The following is a 17,874-nucleotide window of genomic DNA, read 5'->3' on the forward strand; positions in this document are numbered from 1 at the left end:
AACCAGGACGATGGATAAAGTCCGAAAACCCCATATCTCTAAATGATACATTGTTCAATATATGATATAACTATAGTTTGCACTTAGGACGGAGTCATATCATATATCGTATAAAGTGCAACAGAATGCTTAAATATAATACTGATACGTTGTTCACTGAATTACTGTAACTATGAATGTAACGGTAGCAGTTACAGAAATGACGTTATCTTCGGCCCAGCCTGGTGATCTGATATTTACTATGAAAGTTCGGTAATGGAAAACTTCCAATTTCAGTTTCTGCCGGTAAGAAGGCGAAGTTGTCCCTGTGCTTAACTAATTAAGTACTACTTCATGAAGGCTTATAGAGGAGTGGGTGTATAGATCCACATTTTTTTGTCCTCGGCACTAATTGGAAGTGAACATTTCTGCCGGTAATATTTGATATAAAGTAAGTATACGGTTAGAATAAAATCTGAACGGGAACCGGACTGATAGCCTAATAGCGACATATAAAATAGTTATCACAGCTACAGCCAGACACAATCAGACAGCAGCAGAGCCATCTCTCTGTCGGCACTACCTGACAGGTTGTTCAGTATGCACACAGCTACTACGTAGAATAATTGACATTATATTCATCTCCAGACGTAAACCAAATCTGAGAACTAACACATAAATTATATGAGTTACAGTAGAGTCAACGAAAGAATAGACACGAGTTATGGGGGTTACATTCTACACCCGGTTCCCCCACTCTCCCCACATTGCATGGATGGTCTGTGAATGGTGGCAGTTGGTAGGCGTGGGGTGAACACGCTGAGGATAGTAGCTGCTAGGTAGAGGGTTGGGGGGAGAAATCTATGTCGATTATTTCGTTGACTCAACTCCGATAATGAGTTCTGTTAGGAGTGCTCCGGGTTTTGAGTCTCGATGAGAGTACTGGCTCTCCTGATGCAGATTTTTATAGTCTTCCTGAGTTACACGATACGAAAACCGGAAAAATATTGGCAACAACCTGTTCCATATCTCTTATTTTTTTATTGCTATTGGGGTGGGACTAAGTCCCTTGTACTGCGGCCACTTCTGGGCTGTTGTACCAGCCCCAGATGATAGGTGAAGGTGATTGTGGAGAAATTGGTGGAATGAAGATTGGCAAGGGAAACCGAAGCACTCGGAGATAACCTGCCCCAGCGCCACTTTGTCCACCACAAATCCCACTTACCAGACCCCGGGATCGAACCCGGGTCGCCGCAGTGAGAAGCCAGCGACTAGCCGCTTGAGCTATGGAGCATATCCCTTCTAACTCACTATCTATAAAATTTCGTACACCAAATAATTGTGTCCGAACTCAGAAGTTAATAATTCTACTTCGTCGTTGAATAATCTACCAGTCAAGCATTTAATTAGAACAGCAGTAAAACTGTGATCTTTCAAAGGACGTAGATGTGACTCCAGTAATTTCATATTATAGCCGAAAATATATGAAGCTACCATAAAGATATTAATTTAATCAAATGGACCGACTCTGTTTCTACAATTCGATTGAGTTTAAGAAAGATTTCTTAGCTGCATGTACTAAACAGCTCCTGTTACAGCTTCCTTCTCCTGCACCTCTCGCTGTCTGTATCAGTACAGCGAGTATGAGCGACATTCACCAAGTTCTTTGGTACAGGAAATGTGAATCTTAATCGTCAGGACGCTGAATGAAATTGCATTAGGTTCCTCTCCTTCAAGTCCGAGCGCATAGCTATATTGCTAATGGATTTAAGCGCCCGTAGACTCCAAGTATAATTGGAATGATCATGTCAAGGAGGATGAAGTGGGCAGGTCATGTAGCACGAATGGGGGAGACGAGGAATGCGTATTCGATATTGGTGGGCAAGCCAGAAGGAAAGAGACCACTGGGAAGACCAAGGTGTAGGTGGTGGACAATATTAAAATGGATCTTAGGGATATAGAATGGGATGGTATGGATTGGCTAGATCTGGTTCAGGATAGGGACCAGTGGAGGGCTCTTATGAACACGGTAATGAACTTTCGGGTTCCATAAAATGCTGGGAAATTCTTGAGTAGCTGCAGAATTGGCGGCTCCTCCAGAAGGGCTCAGCTCCATGAGTAAGACTAGATTAGTATATTGCTTTATACAGTGCAGCAGCACTTTCTTGTGTTTAGAAAATTACGTGTTGCACCCATCTTATCCTTCCGCCTGTGCATTAGTAACCGCTTCCGTAACAATTTGGAATGTTAGACCTGAAATATTATATTTTTGAGCTTCTCTGGTAATGGTGTACTTTGGTTCGTTTTACGGACTACGCTTAAGAGTCAAAATGACATTTTGCGAACGTCTGTATGCGTATTTTTCACTTATTTATTGTATCTTCTACGTGACACTTCTGTTTTATTAACTTGCATTTTTTTTTCAGAATATAATTAAAGTAATAAAGTCAGGGAGGGTGTGATGGGCAAGGTATGTAGTACACATGATAATTGAAGAGGGCAGTATACGTGGTTCTGCTGGAAAATCCAGAAGGAAAATCACAACTAGAAGATATAGGTAGGTAGATAATATTAAAATATGTTTTAGAACAATAGTATGGGGTAATATGGACAAGATTAATCTGGCTCAGGATAGGGAGTGGGAGCGGGTTCTTGTGAACACGGTAATTAAATTTGGCTCCACAAAATATAGAGAAATTCTTAAATAGCTGAATGACTGGCAGCTTCTCACGAAGGACTCACCTCCACACTTACTATTTCTGCTAAACTGCATTGACTATGTAGACCTATAACTTTAATTTATATTTATTCTGTTTAAAGATGATTTTATTTTTGGGCCCAAATTAACGTACGTATAATGTATCTTCTGAATATGTAGACGAATTTTGACAAAATTTCGTAGGCAACACGTGTGCTTTCATAGTATTTTCTTATATAAATTTCTACCAATTTTAATTAATCTTCAGTTCATTTTACGTCTAAACGAATTTATTTCCTACATTTTGAGCCAAGATCCTAGCGTCCAAGCTATCACAATAGGTTTGTGTCTTACATCGTGTGGTAATTTTTCTTTAAAAATATGTTACCGTTTTGACACTATATTCTATTTTTCAACATTGCATTAACCGCTGATATGTACTGCTCACTGAGATAGTATATCATGAATGATAAAGCGACAAAGAGAAGAGGAAGACAATTCGAGCACTCTCTTCACTCACTTCTCCTACATATGGTTGTATTGACTGAGGGAGACACGAAATCAGTCATCAGTCGAGATTTAGCACCACTGTCCCAGACAAGGATAAGAATTTTTATGAGTGTACGAGCTTCTCGACCGCTTCTGTGGTCTAGCGGTCAGCGTTCCTTGCTACAGATCCAAGCGCTATCAGATTTTTTCTGAGAAGTAGTGGGTCTGAAACGGAGTCCACTCAGCCTCATGAGGATAATTGAGGAGCTATTTCAAGGAAATAGCGGCTCTGGTCTAGAAAACCGAAATTAACGGCCGTGGGCATTCGTTGAGCTGACCACGCGACATCCTCTATCCGCAAATATGACACTAAACTTCACCGAAAAGCGGCGGTCGCTCGGTCGGTATAGTTCGTTTGTGGACTACAGGCCACGGAGTACCAGCTTCTCGATAAAAATGGAAGGACTCGTCGTCTAAACTTATCCTAGGCGAACTAAGTGAAAAAAACCGAAATCTCCAATCAGGACAGCCGTTTTCATAACCAATATTCAAATATTATTTTGTTTATTTAACGTCACCGTTTCAACTACACATGGCTGAGCAGGTTGACTCAAGCGGTAGGGCTTCTAAAGCTTAGTTGGAATCTCGGTTGGGATACCAAATATCCTGAGTTCTTTTTCGTGGTTTTCCTGAGAACCTGCAGGCGAATATCGGTGTTTCTTTCGAATTGACCACGACCACTGTCTCCCACATTCCTTTCCAATTCAAAATTCATTAGGCATTTTACAGTTCTACATTACATAGCCTGAAGTAATGACCAAGACCTTAAATGAATCACAAAGAAGTAAATGAACTTCATACGTATTATCACGTGTACGAGTGAATATAGACGGGGTTTGGATTGGTAACTGGATTTATTGAACACTTACGTAACGTATTTTTTTATTGCTGTTGGGGTGGGACTAAGTCCCTTGTTTTGCGGCCACTTCTGGCCTATTGTACTAGCCCACGATGATAGGTGAGGGTGACCGTGGAACAGTTGGTGGAATCAAGATTGGCAGGGGAAACCGAAGTACTCGGAGAATACCTGCCCCAGTGCCACTTTGTCCACCACAATTCCCACTTGACCAGACCGGGATCGAACCCAGGCCGCCGCGATGGGAAGCCAGCGTCTAACCGCTTGTGGCATGGCGCGGTCCATACGTAATGTAACTACAAGCAACTACAGGGTGGGCCAGACTCAATTAGGCAGTTTTTTATCATTAATAACTAACCAATCCAACAACACACAGGATAATGGGAAAGTACCTTTTGTTGTCGATAGATGGCAGCATCATACGGTATGCTGTGAACGAGGTCAATACTCTGCCTACTTAGTGCGCATCGAGGAAACGTCATGGCCAGTAGATGGTTGTCTATCGAGCAGCGTGTAAAATGTGTGCGCCTTTTCTCAGTTACTAACAATGTATCAGAAGTCAACCGCAGGATGTTGGAAGAGTTTGGACCGCCAGCAGTCCACAGGGACACAATCGTCCTAGTAAACAAGCAGTTTGATGAAACTGCCAGTGCTTTAAATCCCAAGCATCCTGGTCAGCCGAGAACTGTCCGAACTGCTGACACACAAGCACGTGTTGCTGCGGAACTGGCATCATCTCCTCAGAAATCGAAGTCTACCCGCCGTTTGTCGGCCCTACTGGACATTTCGAGGACAAGTTTGCGGAGAGTTTTGAGTGACATGAAGCTGACGCCATACCATCCACGGCTTATTCATGTTCTTAACGAGGACGACTTCGACAGGCGACTTGAGTTCGCCGAGTTGATGCTGACCAAGTTTCAGGAGAACCCTGACCTTATCCGGAATATTGTCTGGACTGATGAGGTCAAATTTCACACATCAGGATCGGTCAACAGACACAACTGCATGTTTTGGCGGCCAGAGGACCCCAGTGCCACCATTGAATACGATTTCCAGTCCCCGGGAGTGATGGTGTGGGGCGGCGTGACGTACGAAGGACTGATTGGCCTGTGTTGACTTAGGTGGTACCCAGGTTGACCAGCATCTTGAAAATCGATGACTTATGTGTGTGCGATTCCATTTTTGTAACCATTGCAATCGTTAACATTTATCAATAAAAATAACATCTAATCAAAAACTGCCTAATTGAGTCTGGCCCACCCTGTATAACGGTATCGCTAATTTCACACATTCAGCAGTTCACTACAGCACGTAATGTCTTCTCGGTATGCTGTGTCCTCACCAATCGTTGTCTGGTAACGGCTTCAACAATATTCTCTGCTTCCGTGCTCATGTTCTTACCAGCTAGCTACCGTCCCACAAGTGTCGAATCTGAACTCGAGTCCACTCCACTGCTCTGCACTAACTGAACTGAACTCGGTCGGTCGAGCGATATAGCCTCGGATCGGTCCATATAGAAAACACCGCTTCCAACAGTTCTTCTATTGTTGCGTCACGCGTTGTTCACAGAGTAATTACTTAGCAACTTTTCTACGTAGTACATTATGTTGTATTGCGAAACTGATTGTAAATTATGAACTCGGAAGACTGTCGAACAGTCTGTGGCATATTTTGAGGAACTGCCTCAGCATTTGCGTGGGAAAAATGAGAGAACCCATGAGAGAAATTACAAAGAGTAGCTGGGCTGAAGGCCAAAAATTGAAGCAGTCACCTCTCATATACAGGCAAGTAGTAGTGAACAATGAACCCTACGCTCTCTGTCGTATTTTAATTGGGAACTTCCCAACTCTATCCTTTCCTGTGGCTGACGTAAACAAAATAATTCAGAGTTAAGTCAAACAAACAGGTATGCAGTGACGGAACACGTGCGCTCGTGTGTTAATAATGATACTCGTTTATGTGGGATTTGAAATTACAAGGTCATGAACCGAGGCCATTTCCCTAACGAACATGGCTTGATGCGTGTGGCTTACGTACAGGGGGCTGAGTTATTATTACGTTGACGAGCTGTGTCCTAATTGAAATATTGCACTCAGACTTATGCTGATGTNTGCACTCAGACTTATACTGATGTAAAAAAGAAATTCATGCGTTTTAATATTTAGGTTTTTTTGTGTCATTGGTGTTTTAATTATAGTAATAATACATTACTACAAATATAGTTATAAGTGTATTTGTTATAGTCGTAAGTGGATTTTCATTGTGTTTACTGTGTGCTACTGTGTCCTTTGTTGTCTGTGTAGTTTTGTGTGCTGTGTTTTGTTTGAGTGTGGTGTGTGTTTTGTGTGATGTGTGTATTTGTGTGTTGTGTCTTATTGTAGTACCACTGCCACCGGGCAAAAACCCATTTGAAGTTTAAATAAATAAACAAACAAACAAACAAATAATAATAATAATAATAATGATAAATCATTTGAGAGGAAATTTTGTTGGGAAAGGTAAGGGAAGAGATCATTCAGTAAATCTAGGCGTAAATAGGAGGGTAATATTAAAAGCGAAGAAGTGAAGAAATAGGGTGTGATGATATGGCCAGGAAAATGGAACGCAGTAAAAAAGAAAAAGCAGAAAATTTTTTTTTCAATGTGGAAAACTGTTAGCTTCTTTATAGAGACTCTGCTCCTATGAGTTAACGATACACCGTACCCTGTATATGAATTAACGTAAAAATTTCGCTAAGGCAGCAACGTTTCTGACTTCTATTACGGAGGTCACTGGTTTAAATCTAGGACGGGACCAGATACCGTGACTGACGCCTTAAGTTGAAGAAAGCAGTCTTCTGGGATGTGACGCCGTGTAGATATTGTGTTCACCGACATTTCGGAGGAACGTATCGCCTCCATCTTCAGGTAGAAGACAAGAAGAAATCCGCGAACGAACCAGCGTGAGCAGGTGCTCTTATACAGCTGTGTTTACTCGATTGGACTCAGTCTGTTGCACCTGCTCACGCTGGTTCACTCACAGATTTCTTTTTGTCTTCTACCCTGAAGATGGAGGCGATACGTTCCTACGATTACACGGTGCCACATCCAAGAAGACTGCTTTCTTCATAGTTACCGCCGTGAAAACCTCAAATCTTACATACGACATCTTAAGTTGTTTTCCTCAGTCCCTCCAGGCAAGTTCAAGTATACTTCTCAAATTAAGATATACCCGCTGCCTTTCAGTCCCTTTGCTGTTCTTTATTTACTGATATTCCCATAATTCGAAGCTCTGTATCCTGAACTGATGACAGAGTCGTGAAAAGCCATAAATTAATACTAGGCGGGAAATGGAGTGGATGAGTCAGTAATGTGACTTGCTGTGAACCGAGAGGCAGGTGTTACTCTCAGCACAGAGACAAAGTTCTGTGTCTTGAAATGAGATGTAGTGACCGTTGCATTTTGCAATAAGGTAACCATAAAACGTAACTAAAAACTTGACTTAATGTAATCTTATATTTCTGTTTTGTATTCACATTTTATTTTCGTAGTCCCAGAGAAAATTTGTCTCTCGTAATCTTTTGATAACTGAAGAGTTCTGTCAGTCAAACAACTGTGAAAACACAAGTATTAAATTTACCCTAAGGTAGAGTAGGGATTCCGCTGATCACAATAGCCACATGGTCATGTGACACCTTCGCCCGCTCGAACGCTGGGGTCGTCGGTTCGCATCCCACTCAAGGCATGGATGTCTGTGTGCGTTTATTCTCTGTTTGTGTTGCTCTGTGTGTAAGTAGCGACCTTGCGAAGGGCTGATCACCCGTCCAAGGAGTCCTACGGGGTATGTATAGGATTAAGACATTGAAAAAGCGGCCGAGGTCCAAGAAAGGGCTGTAGTACCATAGATAGATAGATAGATAGATAGATAGATAGATAGATAGATAGAGCAAAAAACAAACAAACTTCGTGGTTTTAGTCCGCAAGCGAACTATACCGACCGAGCGACCGCCGCTTGTCGTCAAAGTTAGTGCCAACTTTAGCGGATAGAGGGTGTCGCGTGGTCAGCACAACGAATCCCAACGGTCGTTAATTTCGGTTTTCTAAACCGGAACCGCTATTTCCTTGAAACAGTTACTCAATTATCCTCACAGTGATCCACTCAAGCCACTGAAGTGCACAATTCTTAACTAATTGTACACAAGACAGCAAATTGACTGAAATATTGTAGTGTCTGATTGTCAATAAAGGAGATAAAAAATTATCCTCACGAGGCTGAGTGGACCCCGTTCCAGACCCACTACTTCTCAGAGAATCTGATAGCGCCAGGAATCGAACCCGGACCTCTGGATCTGTAAGCAGGAACTTTGACCTTTAGATCACAGAGGAGTTCAGATAGAGCAGGGCTTCCTAATTTAAGGCGAGACTAGTCACGGTATAGGCACGTGATATATATTGTGGAGCAGGTGACATTACGAGAGCTGAGGCTAGGCCGAACTTCAACTTATCCCAAAGAGCGAATATCTGGATACTGGCAGCGGAGAAAAGCGAGCACGTATTTTTTTTCTCCCCGAATTAAAATTTAATTTACATATTCCGACGAAACGAGTCATCAGTGGTCCTGTGTACGAGATTAAAATCAATTTTTATTTAAAGCTTCTGTCACGAGCAGCAGTCACCAATCCGGACACACAATGTACATTTCTAGTACAACTGAAGACGGCCTCAGTGTTAGAGCCTTGTCATCTGGTGATACAATGCTGTTTGCACCTGCCAGGGAGTTTTGCTTCAAGACGGTTTGTGGTCTGTGATGACCTGTCACTGCTTGTTGACAATACACGGTTGATTTCATGCCTCCGGTCACTGTGACGAAGTATCGTGGCAGAGGGAGAGTGGGGGTTCGCTCTTGACGAGAGTTTCATGTCTGCCTGTGTGGGTCGTCTCCCCGAGGCCTCTTCCATTTCCTGAGACCGTCATAAAGATACCATACAGAACAAAAATGGTCCAAGTCTACTTCGGTTAATAAGTATTTAAGAATTTTTTGTTTATTTAGCGACGTTTTTCCAAGTCCACTGATTTTGAAGTGTCTAATGGTAGGAGGATTTATGAATGATTAATCGTAAATGCCGGTCACGGTAGCCCAGCGGTCTAAGACATGTACTGTTTTCGCTTTCTCGGAAGCTAGCGATCGTGGGTTCGAATCCCACACAAGGCATGTATATTTGGTGTGTATGCGTTTATTCTGTTTTATGTTGTCCTGTGTTTAGGTAGAGGTTTGCCACGAGCTGATCACCCGCCCAAGGAGTCCTACAGTCTGTAAAAATGATCAGTGAAACTGAGAAATCAGCCCTACGCTCCAAAGTGGGAGGGAAGAGGAAAAGGAAAAGGTCACGGCTTCGTTTAGTATGTTAAAGCATTTACCTCAGATAAGCAGTGAGAAACCACAGTAAAGATAGTATTTACGCCGAGTTTCGAACCCGGGACCTCCAGAACATCAAGCGTGATTGGCAATCTTTTGATTGCCTGACGTTAGGCAATAGTTTTTCTGAACGATAATATTTATGAGTGTAACAAACTTTCATCAGCTAGCTAATAATCAGATCTGAAATTTGTTGGACTCAGGATACATAAAGCGAAATAAGACTTCGTCAAATTGGTTTAAGAACGCTTTATGAAAAAAATAGACAAAATTTACAGAGTGATGTTCGTTGAACACAGACATGATTCATAAACGTATAAGGAGCACACGAACCTAATATTTAACTAATAATATGGAAAAGAAATGGTTTTATATATTTTGCTTCGACAGTACCAAGATGAAATCGTCACTGTGTCTCTGGCCGCTCCGAATCAACGGTAAAACTGATTAACCTCAACCCCCTTCTAAATCTTATATCTTATGTGCTTCCTTATACACTTTAATCCTCCTTCTCGGCGCTACATCTCAGAGTGAGGTTTGGCCTCCTGAACAATCTGCTTCCATTCTCTGTTCTTCGTGTTTACTCCCCACCCTTTCACTTTCATTTTACGGAGATCATCATGCACTTCAACCATCTCAGCTCCTTCGCTGGTGTCGATTTTTGTTCAATCCATCCATCCGAGGCTGATTGTCTGCTTTCTGAACATTTTAGTTTGTACGGTGTGAGGTTGTTAGCTTCACGCCCACCCCCAACCTGGAGGATCAGTATATCCCTCTTCGTCTGACTTCTACCCCTTGACCTGTCCGGCATGGGTGACCCTACCAGTAGCTACGCTACCGCCGGCATAACTCTCAGGGTCTCAGGAACATTCAGACCACACCGCCACGATAAGATGGAGATACGTACCATCGTTAGGGATACACTTTAATCTACTCTTTAATTTCATCCACATTCATAGCAGTCTCTTTTAGATCAAAACATTAATCTTCACTTTTTGTTTTGAAAGTTTGACTTCGAGAGTGAAGTAGAAGAAAATTATACATTTAAATATTTTAATTTTAGACTAGACGGGGAATATGAAGTTTCCTATCTCAGCAGTAACAGTGAATGATAGATTAAAAAATTATCGTATTAAAATGAGATCGAATGGAACAAGAAGAAGAGAAATGATGCCACGAGAAAGAGGACACAAACTGAAACAAGGGAGGGGATGAAGGAAATAGTCAAGTATGGGACAAGAGAATGATGGCCGCCCCATAGCTCAAGCGGTTNCTATGCAGGAGGTAGCATAGGGATGGTGGATCTGATGTTCTCGAACACGTAGATGCTAATGATAATCCGGGTGCAACTCAGACAAGTAAGGTTGAACTCACAACACAATTTTCTTACCTAAAATTCTTTGTTATCTGTAGAGATCAAATTTGTTTGAAAAAGCTTTTATGTTGGTTCATGTATTCACTGGCATAGTCAACAAATTAAAGAGGATTCTCCTTCACGTTTGTATTGGAGGAAATAATTTGTAACGGGTAATTCCCTTTGCATATTAAAAGCAGATGTGCATGGTTTTGTAGTTCACGGTTTTCCATCTCGAAGTTTCTTATTGATTACCATCGGGTAATTCAGTTCTGTGATTCCGAGTTATACAAAACCGAAATGTTAGTTATCAGTCAGTCAGGTCTTCTCTGAAAAGTGTGAGCATCCATCATCACAGCATCTCAGTACATGTACAGAGAGATAATATTAAAATGATTCGTGTAGAAATATAGGGTGGCGTTGTGGATTTCTTTCAATTAACTAGCGATAAGCTCAGATAGACCGTGTAACTGAATAATGAATTCTCAGGTTCCAGGGAATGCGTGGAATTTATTGACCAACTGAGACATTGTGAGCTTCTCAAAATTGCTCTGTCCCACGGAATTGCCACCGAAAACTTATATCTTCTCAATTGAGAGAGCAGGTATGCACTGGGATCTCTTCCGGAATTCTTTCTATAAAAATAGGAAAATTAGAAATGAACTTCAGTGGAAGTTTTGTGAAATCTGAGGTTATCGTGGAGATTACCATGAAGATATTGTTTCTTGGAATGTACTGCTATGTCGGTCGGTAAATTGCTGCTAGTCCTCGCCAGCACAGTAATTTTTGGTTCCGAGTCCCATGGTACTCATAACCACAGTTTTCTTTCTCACGGCTCCGATTTATGCAACTCACTGGTTCTCTGAGCCAGGCGGGCAAATTTCTGCTGGCACTCGCCAGCACAATCAATCTTGGGTTCGGGTCCTATCGGAATCCATTATCATATTTTTGTTTTTTAAGAGACTTTTACTTGTTTTCAAATGCGGCCTTATCTTCAATGACAGGAGTGGTCTGACTGCTTCTGGTTACTCGCTTTCTGCTGGGGGCGAATTGATCGGGCACTCGCTCACAAACTAGCCCTCTCCTCCCCCCCCACACATACACACACACTTGTCTGACTGCTAAATTGCAGCTCCACCTCGCCAGCACATTGATTCTTGGTTCCAAGTCCCACAGGGCCCATTACCTAATTTTAGTGCCTGATGGCTCTTTGAGCCTTCAGACTAACGTCACATTCAGAATATATTAATATTCATAGTCATCCGCCCTAAAGACGGGGGCCACGTATTGGAACGAAACGTCCGTAATACCTACTTGAGTACTCCCTCGTCCATCGCTCAGTCGGTACAGCGACGGGCTGTGGGCTGGACGGCCGGCAGAGGTAGGAGAATATTCTATTTCCCATAGCGTCCAGAACGGCTCTGCGGCGCACACAGCATCCTATCCCATGGGTATCGGAGGTTATTTCCCTGGAGGGTAAAGCAGCCGGGGCGCGGAGCTGAACACTCAACACATTCTAGTGCCCAGATAAAGAATGGTGGATCTATAACTCCACTCCCCCATGTATTTTCATGGCTTGGTGCTTAATTACTTAAGAAAATGGCAACTTCACCCGATACCTTCACATACAACAGCGTTTTGACACAGTAAGATTGTCCAAATAATCTTGTCTGCTATCCCAGTGTGTTATACTTATATTTAGCGAAGCAAGTATTTTTTGATATGTTGGGATTTTGGACTTTATCCATCGTCCTGGTTTTTAAGATAACAAATAAAAACACGACGTTTCGGAAACTGGATCTGTTTCCGTCCTCAGGTGAAGGAAAACACCTATTCAGTTGGGTCCCTTAGAAAGAGCTAGCCTCAATCACTGGATTGAGAATAGGTGTTTTCCTTCACCTGAGGACGGAAACAGATCCAGTTTCCGAAACGTCGTGTTTTTATTTGTTATCTTAAAAACCAGGACGATGGATAAAGTCCAAAATCCCAACATATCAGTGTGTTATACACCATCGTCAGAATCCTATAGTAACTACAAGTATTTTTTTATTGCTAGTGGAATGGGACTAAGTTCCTTGTACTGCGGCCACTTCTGGCCTATTGTACCAGCCCCAGATGATAGATGAGGGTGATTGTGGAGCAATTGGTGGAATGAAGATTGGCAAGGGAAACCGAAGTACTCGGAGGAAACCTCCCCCAGCACCACTTTGTCCACCACAAATTCCACTTGAGCAGACCCGGGATCGAACCCGGGCCGACGCGGTTGGAAGCCAGAGACTATAGCGAAACAAGTAATGCTCCAGCAGCCGTGATATATACGTTTGTTTGTTATTCTTTCCCAGGGAGCTCAATGCATGGCGCATCTTCACTTACCAGCATATTTCGCTGATCCTCTACGCGTTATTGTGTTTTCGTAAAGGATTAGAATGAGCTTTATGGTTGTTGGTTCGTGGGCTTATGTGTTTGAATTTCAGGATTGCTCATAGCCCATTAGGACGAGTGAAAGGTCATATGCAGTGAACCGTGAAGGACAGTAGAGGAAGCATCAGTGGTCTAGCTAAATGTGCTACCCCAGAATTACCCCGGATGAAGTAAACTACTGACAAACTTAGTCACAGCAGCGATAGTTATGTCAAGATTCGACTTTGCCTCAGTTCTTCTTGGGAATATGTTGTGATAGTTAAATAAACAGGCCACGGAATATTAGAGTTCGTCATCAGATGCAATTCATGAAGCCATTTTAATATACGTTTAACTTGGATCTGAGGTTTACACATCGGTGGATAAGAAGAGTTCTGTCTTCTGGGATATAGCGCCGTGTAGTTCGGTAAAAATTAACAGATATTTTTGATGAAAATCGCCTCCATCTTCAGAGTAGAAAGGTAAGCGAATCAAGAAACGGGTGCGAAACATGCTGCCTGCTCCATTCTTTTTCTTGTTTGGTTTAATCTTCGGACCTGAAGACTGAGGCGATGTTCCTCCGAAACGTTGATTGACTTCCACAGGACTCATTATTTTTATTGCTAGTGGGGTGGGACTAAGTCCCTTGTACTGCAGTCACTTCTGGCCTATTGTACCAGCCCCAGATGATAGGTGAGGGTGATTGTGGAGTAATTGGTGGAATGATGATTGGCAGGAAACCGAAGTACTTGAAGAAAACCTGCCCCAACGCCGCTTTGTCCACCACAAATCCCACTTGACCAGACCCGGAAATGAACCCGGGCCTCCGCGGTGAGAAGCTAGCGACTAACCGCTTGAGCTATGACGCGGGCTACACAGGTCTATATATTATATCTCAGAAGATACAGTTCTTCACTTCAGTATTATTATAACATCCGTGTCTTGGTCTTCCAAGATGCTTCCTTCAGTCCGTCCCATCTACAGCGTGAGTCGGGGTAGCTCAGTCTGTATAGTGACTAGGTTAAGGGCAGGACGACAGACAAACTGAGGTCGATTCTCGTGCGGGCAAAAAAATTTCTCCACCACATCAGTTGTGTCATGTGGTCAGAGATGTAATGTGTTCGCATCTGATAGTATTCAGCAAGATTATTTCTTAAAATGACCACATACAGCAGCAACAACTTCTGGATAAATTTGCTGTCAGAAATTTTTCTGTTTGTTAGTCATTTCTAATGCGTTTTAGATCGCAGTTCGTAAACCACTACCTGTTCTATTTGTAATATATCGAAGACGCACTGAAAGGTTTGACAAGCCGAAACGTGTCTGCTACTGTATTTGTAAAGAAATTGTAAGCATAGATGGAAAATTGAAAGAAATAATCCTTGTTTCATACATCTCGGTCATGAATCCAATCAAGACCAGTGTACAGTAAGATTTACCGATGTTGACAAAGTTACAGCAAACCACAGATACAGGTGTCCATGTGTTCTTTGTAGAACGTGAATAACAAGACAGTACTGTTTCCGATTCTGAATAGTGTGCAAGTTTATCATAGGATAATTCTTTTTCAATGGCTCTTCCACCCCATTCAGGGCCCAGGCCTCTTATTCAGTTCCATAATTTTTTTTTTCACAGACGGTAGGACTCCTTGGACGAGTGATCAGCCCGTCGCAAGTCCGCTACCTACACACAGGACAACACAGACATAGAATAAACATACACACATACACATATACCAGTCACACTCTGAGTGGGTTTCGAACCCACGATCCCAGCGTCCCAGCGAGCGAAGACAGTTCATGCCTTAGATAGCATGGCTACTGCGACCGGCTCATGGGATAATGAATTTGTATACTGACTGCTAGTGTTAATTAGTTTGCTCGTTCCTGAATAAAACACATCGTTACGAAAATTGTCTTCCGGCATGTGATACCGTGTAGCCTGGTATAAGTTTAGGGACCATTTGGTGAACCGTTCTCCGTCCATCTTCAGAGTCGAAGAGGAAACCGAGCAAACGATAAGAAGGCAGCAAGCAAAGCTCCCACCCTGAAAATGAATGCACCGCGTTCATCCGAAACGTCGGTGAACTTATATCAGACTACATCACTTAAGATACCAGAGGATAATATTCAGTCATCGCTGAGAGGTATGGTAATCCAACACAGAGTTACGACTTTGCTGAATCATTCCGTATTTTACTTATAATGCATTGTCTATTACCATTTTCACGACTGTTAAATGTATATTGTTACATAATTTTAGTGAACATATATTTCGACTCATGTTCTTCATAATTAGGCTCTTCATATTTATGTGTGTGACGTCAATATTAGATTAAATACAACTATGTAAATCTGAACTCTTTAATATTCCCCGTTAATGGATTCTTTAAATTGAAATTGTAACCTTTGTGGTGTTACTAAGTTTTATGTAACAAAATATTGTAATATATTCCTCATTTCAGCGTCGGTTAATCTTTTATTCCAAGAATCCAAAGTGTTAGCAAATAGGTTGATTATTATCTTTATCCCTTATTCAGTATCGTATGCATAATCAACCTTTAATGACAATAGTGGTAAGTTAATCGGAAAATGAGTTTCCCCACTGCATTAATGGGCGCTTTGTAATGCAGTCGCAACTGGCGGAAGTTCACTTACGGAAAATTACTGAGACTTTTATCGTGCCATCGGTGTGGCCATTTGAAACTTCATCGTGACGTCAGCGTAAGTGTATATAGAAACCTCGTTATGCAACCTGTATTACTGGTCTACTTGGTAGTAGTTACGGATATTAGAAGAAGGTAACAAATAACAGCATTGGAAGTTTTATATGAGTTTGTATTTCAGACCCAGTCTTTACTGAAAAAGTTCATAGCATGCCCCTGGATAGCAGCACAATTTCATACTTATTGTACCTGCATGACTTCTGTAAACTGTACGAAGACCAAAGGGCAAAAATGATGGACATTTTATTTGAGAACAGCAAAAATCAAAATCAAAAGTCAATTACAGAGCTCATAAGACTAGAAGAAATGAGATATGTGCAAGGCGTCTGTTACTTCATAAACAAAATTCCTAAATTTATTAAAAGAATTTAAAATGAAAAGAAATATATGTGTACAAAATATTAATAGTATATCCTTAAAGTTAAGTTAAGAGACATATTAAAAAAGCGGTGTGATCAGAGTTCCTGGCTACAGATCCAGAGGTCCCGGGTTCGATTCCCGGCGCTACCAGATTTTCTGAGAAGTGTGGGTCTGGAACGGGGTCCACTCAGCCACGTGATGATAATTGAGGAGCTATTTCAAGGAACAGCGGATTATAGAAAACCGAAATTAACGGCCGTGGGGATTCGTTGCGCTGAACACGCTACACACTATATTCGCCAAAGTTGGCACTACGCCGACAAGCGGCGGTCGCTCTGTCGGTATAGTTCGCTTGCGGACTACAGACCACGTAGTTTTGTTTGTTCGATCGTTACAATAGAACAAGATATTTATAAGAATGTGCTTATAGTGTCGCATGGGAATTGTGTAGGCTATTTTGGTATATACATTTTTCAAAATAAAAGAAAGTATTTGCAAGAGGTTTGGTGTCTTAGTATAAACGAATCTGCCTTTCCAGAACTTTTCAAGCTCATAGCGGGAGTATTCTGTGAAAATGTAATTTCATGGCTTTTCTCATCCTAGTCGATAACAGTGAAATAAACAGGAAATATAGTAAGACTAGTTAATGATGGGGATCGTAAATATGTGTCGTTGAAATATCAGTAGTCTTCGGGTTGGTATACATTATTTTGGAAAATAGCAACGTTTTGCAAACTTTCCCCGCTGAAACTTTTATGGCATTTCAATTATTTTTCTTAGGACTTACCACCCTGTTTTGAATCCCATGAATGCACCCAAAAAAGTACCTGTCGAAAGAGCCTTATTTCTGTCGGTATCGACATTGGAGATGATAATATGTCATAAAGCCTGTAAGTTGGAATATCGAAGCCGGAGCGAGACGTCCATTGCTACACAACGGCTCGGTTTCCGTTACAACAAATAGCAGTGAATACATCGTTGTCTAGGCAGCAAATGTAAACACGTTCCCACGACAACGCATATATAGTTACTGCAGGTACGGAAGAACAGAACTCTTCAAGGAGGTGTGTTCTATCCAAGCCACCCAACTTCCTATCCATTGGGTACCGGTGGCTCTTTCTATGGGGGTAAAGCGGCCGGGGCATGATGCTGACCACTCACCTACAAACTAGTGTCGAGGTCAAGAAAATGTGGTTCTATACACCCACTTCCTCATACGCCTTCGTGGCCTGGTGTTTAATTGCGTAGTTCAGTATGGAGTCAACTTTATGCTTTTTATTGGTTAGTTAAGTTAAAGTGGAGGTAGGGGCGTGGTTTGTAGGTTGAGTGAAGAGATGGACGAACGAAGGGTGAACTGATGAGTGGGAAGGTGGATGAAGGGGTGTGTATCACGATGGGTGGTGCGTAGGGGCAGCTACGTGAGTGGGAGTTGGCTGAGTGAATGGGTTAGGAGAAATAAACTTCGTAGCTTTAGTCTGCAAGCGAACTATACCGACCGAGCGACCGCCGTTTGTCGGCGAAGTTAGTACCAACTTTAGCGGATAGAGGGTGTCGCGTGG

The 17,874-nt window shown here is 42.1% G+C and overlaps 1 protein-coding gene across 1 annotated transcript in view; it reads right to left on the reverse strand.

Moving 5' to 3' along the window:
* Nucleotides 1-17,874, reverse strand: part of LOC111869052 (neuropeptide CCHamide-1 receptor) — a 296,679-nt gene that overhangs the window by 193,573 nt on the left and 85,232 nt on the right. The window lies entirely within an intron of this gene.

Source organism: Cryptotermes secundus, unplaced genomic scaffold (genome assembly GCF_002891405.2).
Source record: "Cryptotermes secundus unplaced genomic scaffold, Csec_1.0 scaffold70, whole genome shotgun sequence".
In the NCBI taxonomy this organism is placed as follows: domain Eukaryota; kingdom Metazoa; phylum Arthropoda; class Insecta; order Blattodea; family Kalotermitidae; genus Cryptotermes; species Cryptotermes secundus.